This window comes from Microcebus murinus, unplaced genomic scaffold (genome assembly GCF_040939455.1).
Source record: "Microcebus murinus isolate Inina unplaced genomic scaffold, M.murinus_Inina_mat1.0 scaf021_hap2_Mmur4.0, whole genome shotgun sequence".
NCBI classification, from domain to species: Eukaryota; Metazoa; Chordata; class Mammalia; order Primates; family Cheirogaleidae; genus Microcebus; species Microcebus murinus.
In genome coordinates, this window is record NW_027438967.1 from 103,577 (window position 1) to 120,642 (window position 17,066).

General features: G+C 40.8%; 1 long non-coding RNA gene across 1 annotated transcript; it reads right to left on the minus strand.

Annotated features, from left to right (window-relative positions):
- Window positions 1-622: 622 nt before the first annotated feature.
- LOC105860086 (uncharacterized) lies at window positions 623-13,072 on the minus strand. Its single transcript, XR_001148832.2, has 3 exons — window positions 12,564-13,072; window positions 8,563-8,714; window positions 623-1,403 (listed from the first exon to the last, which is right to left on the minus strand). It is a non-coding gene; the product is annotated as an uncharacterized LOC105860086 (long non-coding RNA).
- Window positions 13,073-17,066: the final 3,994 nt, after the last annotated feature.

The following is a 17,066-nucleotide window of genomic DNA, read 5'->3' on the forward strand; positions in this document are numbered from 1 at the left end:
TCTGGAATGCTACTCAGCAATAGAAAGGAATAGACTTTTGATGTGCACAACAATTTGTATGGACCTCAAGGGCATTATGCAGAGTGGAAAAGGCCAACCGCAAATGGTCACATACTGTATGATGTCTTTTTGTATAACATGCTCAAAATGAAGCAATTAGAGGGATAGAGAACAACTGAGTGGTTGCCAGAGCTTAGAGATTGTTCTGGGACGGTGGTGGGTGTGACTACAAAGGGGTAGCATGAGAAAGATCTTTGTGGCAATGAAATAGTTTTGTAATTTGCAGTGGTGGTCACGTGTATCTACACATATGATAAAATGACATAGAACTGTGTACACAGACATTGCTCCAATGTCAATTTCCTGGTTTTGATACTGTGCTACAGTTATATAAGCTATAACTATCTTGGGAGAAACAAGGTGAGGGGCACCCTATCTTTGCAACTTCCTGTGCGTCTATAATGATTTCAAAGTAAAAGGTAAACACACTCACACACACACAGAGAGAGAGAGAGAGAGAGATTGATTCCAACAGACCTAGTGCTTCCTCTGGGATCCAATCAATAAAATGGAATGAAAGGATTTAGAAAACAGCAAGTCAGAAGTCAGAAATACTGCACAGATACTTTATACCTACTGGCAACAAGGGAAGAAAGGCTGAAACCTGAGGGGGCGGGGAATGACAGCTTGCACCATGGAACAGTATTACCAAGCATATAGAACCATTGGTACCTGGTTGCCCTTGCCAAAGAGCAACTCCTTCTAGCATACCACAGTGTAATGCCAAAGTATTGGAGGAAAGATTGCTATGTTTCCAGAATTGGATTGAATTGCCAGCTGATGGTATTGTCATAAGGCTGGATACTATTACTCCTCCTGATCATATTTTGAAAAGGATTCTGCTCAAGGAGTTGGCATTGTTGACACTCATGACCCCATATGTTTTGATCTTCCTTCACTTGAGGATGGCAGTCTCAGAGTTATTCTGCCCATTCTCGCAGGAGCCTCTGAAACATCCTTTTGCTGTTCTGCTGTCTCTGTTTTTGGCTCTTCTCCTCTCTTTCCTGTGCCCTTTCTTGTAGAAGAGGGGGTTGGATGGCAGCAGGGTTGAGCGTCAAGCTATTGAGTTCTTGTATTAGCTTATCCCAGGAAGAGGAATGAGAGATTGCTTTCTTCCCCTTCCCTGTTGAGATCCCAGAAGTGTTCCCCATATACCTCTGGCAGTAGCGGCATTCACATTTGAATCTCTTCTGATCTGTATCACATGAGGAAGAGGCTTTTCCTTTTCTGTCAACCTGATAAGGTGCCACCAGCTTGACATATCTCTGTCTCCTGCGTTCTGCTAACTTTTTTCTCTTCTGAGGTAACCTTGAACTTCCCCACTGCTGTTCTTCTTCCATCCTCTCAAAGAAAAAAAGCATATGTTAGAAACACAAAGAGTAGATTTAAAACACACTGCGTTACACACCGTTCCTGGAACGCCTGCAAACAAACTGACAGGCATTTCAGAAAGAGGCCCTCATAATTTCAGCAACTGAAATCTAATCAATTTGTTCAGTCATCTCTTTGGATAGGCACCAACATAAGTAAATAATTTAGTCTGAAAAATATGGGATATTGGTTTTAACCCAATTTGCTCCCTGCTGGATTACACATGCCACAAGAAACCTCAGGATCATCCTTCTTCAGGAGGAGAATACAGATCACAATTTCTTAATGTATAAATATTGATATCTTTTGAAACACTACTCCATGAAAAGCATGCCCTTTAACTTAAAAACAAACACACACACACAAACAAAAACTCATGCTCCCTCCATCAGTTTCATGTAATGATATATGAGGCAGTTCTATCTCAACAGACACCTTGAGATTCTGAGGCCCCACAGATAAATTTGCTCCTGATCCTATGAGGTAAGGTACTAAGGATAATGAGATATTTACGCTGCCACTTGTTTGGGCGGGAAGAATGGAAACAATAAAAGTGCCCCCCAACCCCCAATCAACACCTCATGACCCCTCTCTCCCTCAGCTACAGTCACTCACTCCAGAGGGAGAAATGTCCGAGATTCCTTGGAACAAATATGTGCTCAAGTTCCTCATTACCTAGGGTTTCCTTCACCAACTCAGGCCCTTCTTAAGACAAGCAAAAAACTTGAGAAGAGGGAAATGAGAAAGTCCTTGGCCACAGATTCAGTTTATCAGGTGATTTCCCATGTTTTACTCTTCCAGTGCTTTGCTACATTTCCCTCTAATCCAATCCTAAACATACTGAGTGCCTATCTCATGAGCTCCCCTGTACCGGGTGACACAAATACAGAGATATGTGACAAATAATAGCCACCATGTATCTAGTGTTGCCTTTGGGCCAGGTACTGAGACTCAGGTGTTTTGCATCCATTAGCTCATTAATCCTCCTGAGAAAACTTTCAAAGTAGGTAAGGCTACTGCCATTTTGCAGATGAGGAAACTGAGGCTTAATAGAAGAATGACTTAAGTGTCAGGGCCAGGATTGGAATTCATATGTATTCTATATTACACCAAAGCCAATGTCAATGAAAACTGTGCACACAGGAGTGAAAGGGACTGAGAATGGAGAGGTAACAAGGGTCAAGTCATGGAGAGCCTCGAATGCTATGGTAAGAGCAGCAACAAAGGCACAGACCATGTGACATACCTAAACCATTCCCCATCCAGCAAGCAGCTGCAATCTCTCTGGGGACAGAAGTAGGCATGAGCTCAACTGATCCATACAATGTAAGTGTTTGTATATTTATAATTTCTAGACATGGACACACATTGGGTTGGGAAGGGTTCCTGTTCAGGATCTGGGTGAAGGGGGTGATGCATGGAAGAAAGACTGAGAACACTGTAACAGAGGAAGAAGCAGCTCTTGGAAAGACCCTCTAATCTCTTTGAACCTATTTGGCATCTGTACATAAAGGATAATAAAACCCACCATTCGAGGTTATGTTGTATATGAGTGATTAGCACAGGGCCCGTCCATTATAGGCTTTTCAGAGATGGTAACAGTGCCCCTTCTAAAATTGATGCTAAGGAAATAACTGGATTAGTGTAAACAGATTTATGATCAAAGATGTTTACCCTAGCCTACATATATATATATATATATACACACACACATATATATATATATATATATATATATATATATATATATATATATATATATATTAGTGCAAAACTGGAAACAAAGTCCATGGATAAGGGTTTGGTTGAATAAATTTGGCTTCATACCTGTGATGGAACGCTGTGCATTTAAACCTCTGATTGTGTTTTCAAATTATCAGGTCAAACCCAGGAAGTGACATCTGGCTTTTGTAGAGAAAGCAGCTAAGATGACCATCTTGTTATCTTTGACTCCTAGGATATCTTACTATGCTGTTCTATCCTTCTTACAAGCCTTACCCCAACCCACCTCATCCCTCCTCCACACACATCTAGTCAACCTTCAGGTCTCAACTCACGTGGCACTTCCTCTGGCCAGCTTTCCCCAATTCTGCTAAAGGTCGTTCACCATATCTTTTGGTTGTAATTGCTTTCATAGTTATCTGTCTTTCCCGCTAGGTTAATATCCCTCGTTCCAAGCACAGTGTTGTTTGGATGTCCTGGTACAGACTCCAGGCAGGCTCCAGGTACAGACTCCCACTTCACATGTTTGCACAGGCTCTTCCCATGATTACCCCAGGTATCACTGGGCCCTGATCCCACACTATCTTCAAGAATCCACTTAAATGTTACCTTCTTGATGAGACCAACCCTGAACACCCGATTTAAAACTTCATACCCACCTATCAGCACTCCCAACCCCCCTTTCCTGCTCCACTTTTCCTATAGTATGTATCACCAGCTACTGCACTGCATTATCCCTTGATTAATTTAAATTCTTTGTTCATTGCTATCTCCCCCAGGAGAATATAAACCCAACAAGGGCAGGCGTTTTAGACTGCTTAATGCTCTGAAGCAACCCCAGCTCCTAGGACACTACCTGGCACATAGGTGGTCCTCAACAAATGTTTGCATCTGGAATGAATGTCTGGCTCTAGAGCCTGTGAACTTTTTATCAGACGTTTCAAGTAAAAACATTGACATTGCAGGAAAACCTGTGTCACAGTGGAAGGTAAACTACTGGGGTGCAGTCAATAGGCAGATTTGACTGCTAGACCAGTTTCCTGTTACTCAAGTTGCTTGAAACATTACAAGTGAAAACATTTAAATCTTACTAGATGGAAAATGAAGGAAGCTGATTTTAAGTTTACTGAATGGACCAAGATCTAATTCTGGCTCAGAAAAGGGTGCTTAAAAGGAGAATCTGCTTATTATACTTGATATCTCTTTCAGCTAGAATGCATGTTTGTAAAATATTTTATTTCCATTGAATGATTTTTGAGGTTGTTATAAAAGTAGACTATTTGGAGTGTCACAAAAACTAAAAGACTATATGTGCTTATTGAAATAGAATATTTAAAGAGTCACAAAACTACAAAGGGAGGGAAAAAATAACCCATAGGTAACCATGTTTCTTTCTGTCTCTGTGTGTGGAAGTGGATATATGTATAATTTATACTGCTGAGGCCATTACCTCTATACAGTTTTAGGCATGGCAGGTTTGTACTATTGTTTGTTCTTCTTTTCCTATCCACAAATGTCATTATTTAGAACATAAAATAAACAACACAAGCACACAAACAAACAAACAAAACAAGAATTATTTGGAAGAAAATATAAGTCACAGGGCAAAACTTGCACAGATATAAAAATGCACCATGAAAACTACTAGAAGTAAAATGCTGTTACTGGCAGACAAATACCATCATTAATTTTAATTGACATGACTGTTTACCTGGGAGAGGCAAGAGAGTTAGTGAGAAGAACTCTTTGAATAAAGTATTGAGGGGCCTTAATGGAAAATCTGAAAGACTTAGGAGAAGAAAGTAATACAATTCTTTTGAGCACTCTAGAAGAAGATTTCGATGAATGGAGCAAACTCAAGTCTACTTAGAGAATGTTGGGTGTGGTGGCTGCAGTGGGGAGAGTGACATCACTACAAAATCCCCCAGACTCCAGTCGCATCACAGGTCTACCTTACAATTACAATGCGGTGACCCCTTGACCCCATTAGGGGTGCCATTACATGCAGTGGTTTACCAGGAACAGGCCAGATTATGCCCCTTGGGCATAGGGACCTTGGCAGGAGGAGATGGGGTGGGGCAGGAGGAGGAGGCAATGGTATTACAGCATGAGAGGGGTATTGCATTGTAGGCCAGTCCCCCAAAGTAATGGTAGATGCAAACCACGTTTCCCAACCACAGCATCCATAATGGAGGAACAGAGATAATTTCTGTTCCTGTTCGTGACTGGACATTTTGCACCCCCAAAATACAGTAACTGCATTGAATTCTGCCTCTCTCAAATAATTAGCAAAATAGAACTGGGTACAACTGGGGTGGAATATTTTATTTAAAATTTTGTGAGGTGGGATAAAGTTTCCTTTCATCTCCTGGTAATTGCTTGTACCCTGGGAGGTACAGCTAAGCAAGGCCTTTACAAATTGCCTTAAAAATTGTGGATAGTCTCCTCAATAAATGGTGTTAAGACAACTAGATATCCACACACAGAAGAATAAAATTGGACCGTTATCTCACACCATGTACAAAAATCAACTCAAAATAGATTAAAGATGTAAATGTAAGACCTGAAACTGTTAAATTGCCAGAAGAAAACATAAGGTAAAAGCTCCATGACATTGGTCTGCGCAATTATTTTTGGATATGACCCCAAAAGCATAGGCAACAAAATCAAAAGTGGACAAATGGGACTACATCAAATTAAAAATGCTCCTGCACAGCCAAGGAAACAATCAATGGAGGAAAGAGACAACCTACAGAATGGGAGAAAATATTTGCAAGCCATACATCTGATAAGGGGTTGGTTAATATCTGAAATATGCAAGGAACTTGACTCAATCATAAGAAAGCAAATAACCCAATTAAAAATTGGCAAAGGATCTGCATAGACATTTCTTAAACTAAGATACACAAATGGCCAACAGGTATGTGAAAATATGCTCAACATCACTAATCATCAGAGAAATGCAAATTAAAGCTATAATGAGAAACCACCTCACACCTGTTAGATTGACTATTATCAAAAGAACAAAAGATAGCAAGCACTGGTGAGGATGTGGAGAAAAGGGAACTGTTGCACATTATTGGATGGGAATGTAAATTAATACAGCCATTATGGAAAACAGTGTGGAGGTTCCTCAAAAAACTAAAAGTATAACTACCAGATGATCCAGCAATCCCACTACAGATCAGATACCCAAAGAAAATGAAATCAGAATTTTGAAGAAATATCCACACTCACACGATCATTATAGCATTATTCGCAATAATAGTCAAGATAGAGAATCAACGCAAGCATCCATCAATGGATAAATGGATAAAGAAAATGTGGCATATATACACAGTGGAATACTACTTAGCCTCACAAAAGAAGGACATCCTGTCATTTACAACAACATGGATGAACCTGGAGGACATTAGGTTAAGTGAAATGAGCCAGGCACAGAAAGACAAATACCACCTGATCTCACTTATATGTAGAATCCAAAAAAGTTGAATTCATAGAACAGAGGGTAGAATTGTGGTTACCAGTATCTGGTAGAAGGTGAAGAGATATTGATCAAAGGATATAAAATTACAGTTAGATAAGAGGAATAAGTTCAAGAGATCTGTTGCACAACATGGTGACTACAATAATAACAACATATTGTATTCTTGAAAATTGCTGAGAGTTGACTTTAAGTGTTCCCCCCACACACAAAAAATGACAAGTATGTGAGGTAATGCATATGTTAATTAGCTCGATTGAGCCATTCCACAGTGTATACATACATTCAAAACATCATGTTTCACACCATAATAGACACAATTTTATGTGTCAGTTAAAAAATAAATATATTTAAAAAAGAAAAAACAAAGTTGCACCAAAATAAAACAAATCTTATCCAACCATAAGGTTTTGTATGTATAAAGAAGTGGTGCCTGAAATGTGAAAGGGAAGCCAGTGACTGATAATATGATCAAATTTCTAATCACTTTATAATTCCCCTACTGGGATGTGCGCCTACTCTAAAAACTATCACCCAAGAATATACCAGTTCTCCAAATATGATATACGATGCTGCTTGTTGACTCATTTTAGCAAAATTATCTGGATGAATACATATTAGTGCAGGAAACAGAGCATAATAAAATTATACCCAATCATGAGTCTCATAGTGAATGAATGGTCTCTCTCTGCCTCTTTCTACTCTCCCTACCGCCGGCCCCTCTCTCCCCTCCTACAACCCGCTAGCTTCACAGACACTCACTTACAGACATAAACTAGGAAGAAACAGAAAGAAGATGTTCTGATGATACCAATACTGGAGATGTAAGTTTAAACAAGTACTTCAATTAGTTGGCAGGGGGAAGTTGATGATGGCAGAGTGATATGGGGAGAATGATGCCAATGAAAAATATTTCTAAGCAACAGTTGACATAAAACACCACTGCAGAAGTAATACCACACCTAATGGTTTAAACTTCATGTATCTTCTCCGAACTACTGGAATTTGACCCATAAAGGATGAGTTAAGTGCTTCCTAATTCTGCCCATGAATAGAATGGCTGTGCCACAAAGACAGGGATTGTGTTGTCTTCTGGTTCTGGCTTTGCCTTGACAAATACCTGGCAGCATAGATACAACACATTTGAGTTCACAGAAGAGGAAGGGTGGAAGACGGTTGATGGGCTGACTTGGTGTCACTTCTAGAATGATACAGTAGATACCTACAGACTGGCCTGATGTTGGGGAAAACACCACACAATCCAGGGCTTCTGTCTTAGCTCCCTTGCAATTATATCTAGAGACCTTCCTCAAAAGTAAGCACAATTATATGCCCACACCTCTTATGCTGTGTTGAGGATTATATGAGATAACAAATATAAATGTTGGTGCTCACAGGTGTAACCAACACAAGACCATAAGGACTGTCTCATAGCACTTGACATTTGTTCCTTAGAGAGGTTGTGGGCAAAAGCCATGAGGAGTGCCTGCTCTGGAGACACACAGCCTGGGTTTGTATCCCAACTCATTCATAAGCTGTGTGTCTGTAAGCAAGTTGTGTGACCTCTCTGGGCATTGGGATCTCATTTGTAAATTGGGGGAGGGTAATGATTGCGCTTACCCTATGGAGTTGTTGGAGATGATTAAATGAGGTGAAACATGCAAAATACTCTGCACAGTGCCTGGCACACAGGACAAAATCAGAATACCTCAGCTTATAGAAACATATCTTGATCAATAACAACTTCCCACAACATACAAGCAGCCTGAGTCCTCTGTTCAAATTTGGGCCTATGAGTTAGGAGTAAATATATCATTATCCTTCCCCCTCTCTCACTGAGATAAGGGAAGAACCATTTATGGTCATTGTAATTCCCAAGCTCTCTGTTGAGATTCTAAGGGAAGAAAAAGTTCACATCAACTTACCTGTTCAGAAGTCCCTTCAGGTACGCAAGAGGTTAACTTTTGCTGCAACAGAGCTCTGGATGTCTCATCAAAAACAGATTTTTTTCAGAGTAGTACTTATTTTTCTCATTGGGAGTCTGTCATGGTGCCAGCTGGGTACTTTCCAGAGGGCTCTGTGGGGAAATCAGATTTAAACTTTTACGTGTCATGAACAGCAGGACGCTCATCTCAACCTTGATACCATTTTGAAATGGCACAGTGTTGCTGTGGGTCCCATGCTAGAGGCATGACAATGCTGTCCATTTTCATCACACAGTGGGCACCAGAGAACAAAGAATGAAACACGGAACACTAAAGCAAAGGACACCAGCACTCATACGAAGGTGGAAGGTGCTCATACCTGCAGGAAGGATTCTCCGCTTCCCACTGCTTCCCACAGTGGGGAGTGAGACTGCACTGCCTGGCTGCCTTTGTTGCTGTTCCTACTTCAGTACCCCAACTTCTGACCTGACCTCAGACACAGCTCCTGTTTAGAACTCCCCCTTGAGCTACCCTGCACTTTGTATTATAGTTCTCCTCTCCTCTGCCTGTTGAGTGTTTGCTTGAGATTTTCTCAATCTGACTCTCTCAGGGATTGCCCATAACTTCTTAGCATAGACAAGGCTCCTCTTCCTTATTTTCCAGTATAATTATGAGTCAAAGGTAAAACCCTATTCTGGCATGTTGTAAGAATTATGCCTGGAGAAGCAAAAAGCAAGGCTTCCTCTCAGGCCACCATTTGGATTCCATACCCAGGTGGTGCAGAGACAGGACGTTTCTGAAAACCATTGCTGGAGTGGATATGTCGCCCTTTTATATTCTTGGTATCACTGATGATTATCAGGGACAATGGCCCAATTGATGCCCTGGATGGTGAGACCTCTAGAGAATATTGTAGCATCTGACAACATTAATACATAAGGACAGGGGGAGTGGCTCAGTGAATCAGACTGAGAAAGAGTGACCAAAGAGACAGGAGGAAAGTAAGCAGAGTGGCCTCATTGTGGAAGTGAGAAGGGTCACCCAGACAGCCCAATTCCCCTAATGACTGGGTTCACGTTGTTGAACCTGCTGAGACCAGCATTCCATCTATAAAGTAAAATAACTGACTTAGTGAGGTGGCACTCTTCCAATAAGTCTTTATTGAGGTGCCCCTCTGCTATAGCAGTCTGTGGTATAACGAAAGGAGTCAAAGAAGTACTCAGAGAAGCCACCACCTGCGGTCCAAGATGCATTATGAAAGGGAAGATGTGCATGTTACACTGGTACGGGAAGGTTCTGAACTAAGTGGAGAGATAAAAGACACAAACACCCTTTGAATTAACAGAAAAGTGAGATGAGAGATTTGCTCTATCCACTCATTTACAGTTTATCATTTCCAATGAACCAAGTGCCGGTATAACCATAGCTACACTGCACCAAGTGGGTAGCACGGGTCATCGTCACTCACAGATAAATGTGCCCCAGTCCCTGCTCAGCGCCTGGTTCCAGGATCTGTGCTTTGGTACACGTGGCCCACAGGGGACTGTTTCCTGCAGGATAACAATCCTCAGGTTGCTCACAGTCTGGGGGACAGGGAGGCGTAGTGAAGATAACGACAGAACTCGCCATGAGAGCCTGTCTCTTCCCTGGCTGGCCTGAGCCAGGGGAGGTGTGGAAAGCAGACGAGGGCCCCATAGTTAAAGTGGCTGGGAACGACTTCTCCCAGGGCCTGCCATGTTACATAATGTTATCATGCCCACTTGCAGATGAGGTAACTGAGGATCAGAGAAGTTCAGCAACTCAGTCAAGTGGTGGAACCCATTTTCAACCTACGCCTGTTGAAATGTGAAGTCCTTTGCTTCATGACTATTACCAATCTCCCAATGATATATGGTCATCCATTTTTATTCACATTCACTACCCCTACTTCCTCCTTATCCTGGCTCACTCCTTTACAGCCTTCAAACTTACTATGTATAATAAGGACACCTTTTGGTTATATGAGGCCTTTCTTCTTTTATCAAGGGGCTTCTTACGGCCCCGTATACCCTGGAACAGCCTAAAACTGAACGTTAAGCTTCAATCTGCTCTGTGTCCCCAGGGTGGGTCAATGAAAAGTGAGTGGATCGCTGCTATCAAACACAGATTAAAAACCCTATCCACATGCAGAAATCGACTGGAAACACTCTGCTCCTCTCTAAAGCTATTCACAACATGCTGCAATAGTGGACTTTACCAAAGACCAGAAGTTCCCACGCAGGAGAAAATACCTCTTTGATTTTCTACGATCATGTGCACCAGTTATTGGGCATTGCTAATAAATACTGCTCATTACCACATGGCAATAATTTCTGATTTTCTCTTTCTCCATCATTAATAACTGAGTAGTGGAGCCAAGCAAAGTCATGAACCCTTGATTGTCTGACGTATTAGTCATATGACCAAATTTCCAATAGCAGTGCAATTCTGATGCCAACTGTCTGCTCCACACCAACAAACTGGTTATCCAAGAAGTCCTTTGCTTGCCTGATATTCTTGACAAACTTGTTTAAAGAAGTATAAGCTAATGCAGGAAACCAAAAGCATCACTTAAGAAAACATGTCTAATCATACTTCACATATTTCTGAACTAGATCTGCCAAATTACTTCAATATGGGAAATGTACGGTTCCATATTGAATCAATTTTCCATTGCTGCTATAAAAATTCACTACAAACTTCATGGCTTCAAGTGACAGACATTTGCTATCTCACAGTTTCTGTACGTCAGAAGTCCGGGTTAGATTGCCTAGGTCCTCTGCTTGGGTGTTAGAAGGCCAAAGTCAAGATGTCTGCAGGACTGTGTTCCTTACTGGAGGCTCTGAGGAAGAACATGCTTCCAGGTTCATTAAGTGTGTTGGTAGAATTCAGTTCCTTGCAGCCTTATGTGTGAGGTTCCCGTTCCCTTGCTGCCTGCCAGCTGAGGGCCAGTTTTTGCTCCCAGAAGCTGCCCAAATCCCTTCTCATGCTCTCCCTGTGGCCTTCTCCAGCAACAATGGGTTGAGTCCCTCTCCTTCACACTCAGAGTTTCTCTCTTCTGCTTTTAAGGGTTTATGGGATTACATTGCACCCAATCAGATAATCCTGGATAATCTCCGTAGCTTAAGGTTAACTAAATTCCAGCCGAAAATCCCTTCACAGCAGTACCTAGATACATGCTTCACGAAATAACCAGGGGACAGGAATCTTGGGGAGCTATCTCTAGAATTCTGCCTACCACGCATATGAACACTTAAATGATTCTTACATTTTCTGTGGGATGTTGGCGAGTTGTGTGGCAAGAAGCCAAGGAAACTACAATCTCTGACACTGACTCAAGCCCAATTAGCACCCAAGTGCCAGAGAAAGTCTAAATATCCTGTTCCTCCAACCAGAAAAAGACAAAATATTCCATACATAGAGTTTTTTTTTCACCTTAAAATAACCTTTATTTTTTTTAAAGTTAATATATGCAATATAGGAAACTGAAAAACACGAGAAGCAAAGAACAAAGTCATCCACAATCACAAGCATTTCACAGTTGGACATGTCCTTCTAGATCCTGACACATACACAACATCCAATTTTATGGGATTGAGATAGTACAGTATGCATCATGCTTTTTCACACATCATGAATATTTACCAATCGAAAATCTCAAAGCTATGTGAGTATTTGGATAACCAAGAATACACTACACCAACTCAATCTGTTAGGGAAAAAAATGTAATCCTGCCTTTCTTGGGACGAAAATTTCATAGAAGACAAAAATGGCAACAGGCCTCTAGATAAAAGTACTGGCAGAGTTCCGATTAAAATACTTCATTCCCTTAATGCTCAATTTAAAATCAAACATAATACATAGAGTTTTAAATGACAACTGTGACACTGGAGGAATAGAATTGTCCAGTTAGGAATTCCCACCTGTGCTTAGCAATAAAGGTTACATTTGTGCATGGTATTGTAGAAACACTAACTTATACCTGGCCTGTGTTTAGGAGATCCTCTTTCTCTCTGTGGATCACCTCCACGCCGTCTCAATGCCAAATGGTGCCTCAGACCTTCTGGCCACAAAACGAAGAGCTGCCCCTGGAGAAGATAGGCATTAGGCCACTCAGAGCAGAAGTCCTCCTGAGATCCTAGAGAAGCTGCATTCTCCAGAAGCTATCCCTCAGAGAGTGGTGATTGGATGTGGCAAACAATTCCTGTGAAAAAGCAGGACCCCCTGGAAGAGTGGAGCTTTCCTTACAGGGATAGGACAAAAGATAAACAGTGTTTTAAATTCCCACCCTCTAGGTCTGAGGTAACTGAAGGAGGAAGGTCCAGCACCTAAATGGTGACCAGCTTCTTGGTGTGACAAGCAGGTTCTATTTTTTTTCTTTTCATGTGAAATAGAGCACTACTCCCTGATTGAGGCCCCAGAAACCAACACATCCCTCATCCCCCACCCCTGACAGGACAGTGTGGCAGCAGTGTGGGGGACCTCCCCCCGGGTTTTGGTTGTTTGCAGGGACACGTGACCCCTGATGACAAAAGAAGAGTTTCCAGGGCACCAGAGGTGATGTAACAGTGGAGTGATAAAGAAATAGGTCATAAACTCCATCCCTCTGGTGGTGGGAGGCTGGGCGTGGTGGCAGGGTGATGGTGTCCAGGCAGCAGGAGGTGACTGGTAACAGGATTGAAAGAGGGTGGGCATGTCTGTGTCACTAGCTGGCGAAATTATCTCTTTTTTTTTTTCAAATTCATGCAGCAAATTTTATTACTGGAATCAAGGTATTGTGACATAAAATTTACTTGTCCTCCATGGCACAAAAGTATAGTAACACAGACCTAGGGGTATTCAGAGAATTACTCTTAGTAATAGTTATTAGTAGCAAAAATAGCTATCATTTATGAGCACTTATGTGTTACACTGCACTATTTCATATACATTCTCATTTAAGCTTCATAACAATCTGTTAAGGTTGGTGCTAAACTCTCTATTTAACAAGTAAGAAGCTAAAGCTCAGAAAGTTTAAGAAAACTGGCCTGGATCACACAGCAGAAGTGTCAGAGCAAGGATTTGAACCCAAATTTCAGTTTCCAAAGATCAGACTCTTAACTCTGTGGAAAAATGAGTGGCTCATGACACATGAAACAGTATTTCTATTAGTTGTGAAGTATTGCATTAGGTGTGTCAAACAAAGGAAGAAGAAAGAAAAGAAAGAAAACTAATTGAACATCCACTCTTCATTCATTAATAAATATACCCTAAGAACTACATCTTTAGGATTTTGGTAGGTACTAGGGATAGAGGGGTGTAAAAGCAGACTTGGTCCCTACACTTAAAGTGCTTATTTTGGGGAAAGAATATAAAGGATTAAGTAAACATGCACAAATATATAATTATAAACTGTAAATCCTAGAATACCATGAAATTGTTAAAAGAGAGAATAATAGGGGCAGAGGGATCATTGAGAGACAATAGTTCAGGAAGGTTCAAGAAAGTCTTTTTGAGGAAGTGACATCTTAAGTTGAGCCCTGGAAGCCAAGTCATAGTCAGTCAGGGGACTTGTGTGGCTTGGCTTGGTGTAGGAATGAGCCTGAGGAACTGAGAGTCAGCCAGCACAGAGCTGGAGTGGTCTGAGCAAAAGGTAAGTGGCAAGAGCTGAGTCTGGAGAGAAACAGACAAAGGTTAGATCACAAAGGACTTGCAGCTCATGGTAAGGATTTGGGATTTTATCTCAAAAACAATAGGAAGTTCTAGAGGGTTTTCAATCAGAGGGATATGATCCAAATTTATGTTTAAAATATTACCGCGTGGGACTCAAATCTAGTTATAGGAATATATATATATATATATAATCACTCTGGCTACTGAGAGGTAATATAATCATAGAGGCAAGATTTATAACAGGGACACAGGAAACTTTGAGAAATCTAGACAAGATGATGGCTTCGACAAGACAGTAGAGAAGGACAACTAAAAGTAGATGGTTTTGAAATATGTGCCATATAATATCATAGATACTGTAAAATGTATTTTCTTTTTTTTATTTCAACATACTGTGGGGGTACAAATTTTAAGGTTTTGAATAATTCCCTTGCCCCCCTATCCCCACAAGTCTGAGTTTCAAGTGTGACTATCACCCAGACAGTGTACATCTCACTCATTTTTTTTTATTTCGGCATATTATGGGGGTACAGATTTTAAGGTTTCATTAAATGTCCATTTTCCCCCTCCCCCCACAAGGCTGAGTCTCCAGCATGACCATCTCCCAGATGGTGCACATCTCACTCATTATATATGTATATACCCTCCCCCTCCCCCCTGCCCAATACCCTATTACTGCAGTACCTATGTGACCACTTAGGTGCTGTTCAGTTAATACCAATTTGCTGGTGAGTATATGTGGTGCTTGTTTTTCCATTCTTGGGAAACTTCACTTAATAGTATGGGTTCCAGCTCTAACCGGGAAAATATAAGATGTGCTATATCACCATTGTTTCTTAGAGCTGAATAGTACTCCATGGTATATATATACCACATTTTATTAATCCATTCTTGGATTGATGGGCACTTGGGCTGTTTCCACAGCCTTGCAATTATGAATTGTGCTGCTATAAACAATCAAGTGCAGGTGTCTTTTTTGTAGAGTGTCATTGGATCATTTGGGTAGATGCCTAGCAATGGGATTGCTGGATCAAATGGTAGATTCACTTGTATCACTTTAAGGTATCTCCATATTGCTTTCCACAGAGGTTGAACTAATTTGCAGTCCCAACAGCAGTGTAGGAGTATAGAATTTTTTTATTTCTATCTTGATTTCTTCATTTATGAAGTAATCATTTAGTAGGAGGTTGTTTAATTTCCACGTTTTTGTGTAGAAATGTGAGTTTCTGTTACGGTTGATCTTTACTTTTATTCCACTGTGATCTGAGAAGATACATGGTATGATTTCTATTTTTTTAAATTTCTTGAGGTTTACTTTGTGTCCTAGGATATAGTCAATCTTAGAGATGTCCCATGAGCTGATGAGAACAACGTATAGTCAGTGGATTTTGTGTAGAATGTTCTGTAAATGTCGGTCAGACCCAGTTGTTCCAAGGTTCTGTTTAAGTCCATTATTTCTTTATTAATTTTCTGTTTGGAGGATCTGTCTTGTGCCATCAGTGGGGTGTTGAAATCTCCAGTGATTATGGAGTTGCTATTAATCCATTTGCTTAGGTCCAATAAAGTATGCTTTATGAATCTGGGTGCACCTAAGTTGGGTGCATATATATTTAAAATTGTTATCTCTTCTTGTTGAACTGTGCCCTTCACCATTATATAATGACCCTCTTTGTCTTTCACTACTTTTGTTGGTTTAAAAACTAAATCATCTGAAATTAGAACTGCCACACCAGCCTTCTTTTGGCTTCCACTTGCTTGGAATACTGATATCCACCCTTTTACTTTTAGTCTATATGCATCCTTGCAGGTTAGATGTGTTTCCTGAAGACAGCACATACTTGGCCTGTATTTTCTTATCCATTCAGCCAGCCTATTTCTCTTGAGTGGAGAGTTTAAGCCATTCACATTTATTGAGAGAACTGATAGGTAAGGTAGATTACTGTTCATTCTGTTGGGTTGGATGTTGTTGCTTTGATTTCTCTCTTGAGCCATTGTACTATCTGGCCTTTAATCTTTAGGTTTTGGTTGTTTTTATATTCGTGAGTTTTTATTATGGTTTTCTGTGTGTAACACTGTTTTGAGTACTTCTTGTAGGGCTGGTCTTGTCTTGGTGAGTTCTCTGAGACTTTGCTTGTCTGAGAATGTCTTTATTTCTCCTTCATATATGAAGCTTAGTTTTGCAGGGAAAAAGATTCTAGGGTGGGCATTGTTTTGTTTCAAAGGAGTGAGAATGGGGCCCCAGTCTCTCCTTGCTTGTAAAGTCTCACTAGAGAAGTCTGGTGTTATTCGAATTGGCTTTCCCTTGTATGTAACTTGCTTCTTTCATCTTACAGCTCTTAGAAGGGCCTCTTTAGTTGATACTTTGGTCAGTCTGATGACTGCATGTCGTGACGTCTTCCTGTTTGCATTGAATCTCCCAGGGGTCCTCTGAGCTTCTTCAACTTGTATATCGAGATTTTGAGCAAGGCCTGAGAAATTTTCCTCTATTATATCTTCAAATAGCTTGTCCAACCCTTGGGTGTTGTCCTCTTCCCCTTCTGGTAACCCTATGACCCTCACATTAGATTTCTTCACATAATCCCACATCTTTTGTAGGCTTTGCTCTTTTCTCTTGTTTCTCTGCTCTATCTCTGTGATGGTTTTATTTAGTTGGAGGGTGTTATCTTCAATTTCTGAGATTCTTTCTTCTGTTTGATCTACCCTGTTCTTGAGACTTTCCACTGTATTTTGTAGTTCCCTGAATTGATTCTTCATTTCCAGGAGTTCGGTTAAACTTTTCTTCATTGTGTCCATTTCTTTTTCAAGTTCCTGGAGGCTTTTTGTGGTTTCTTTG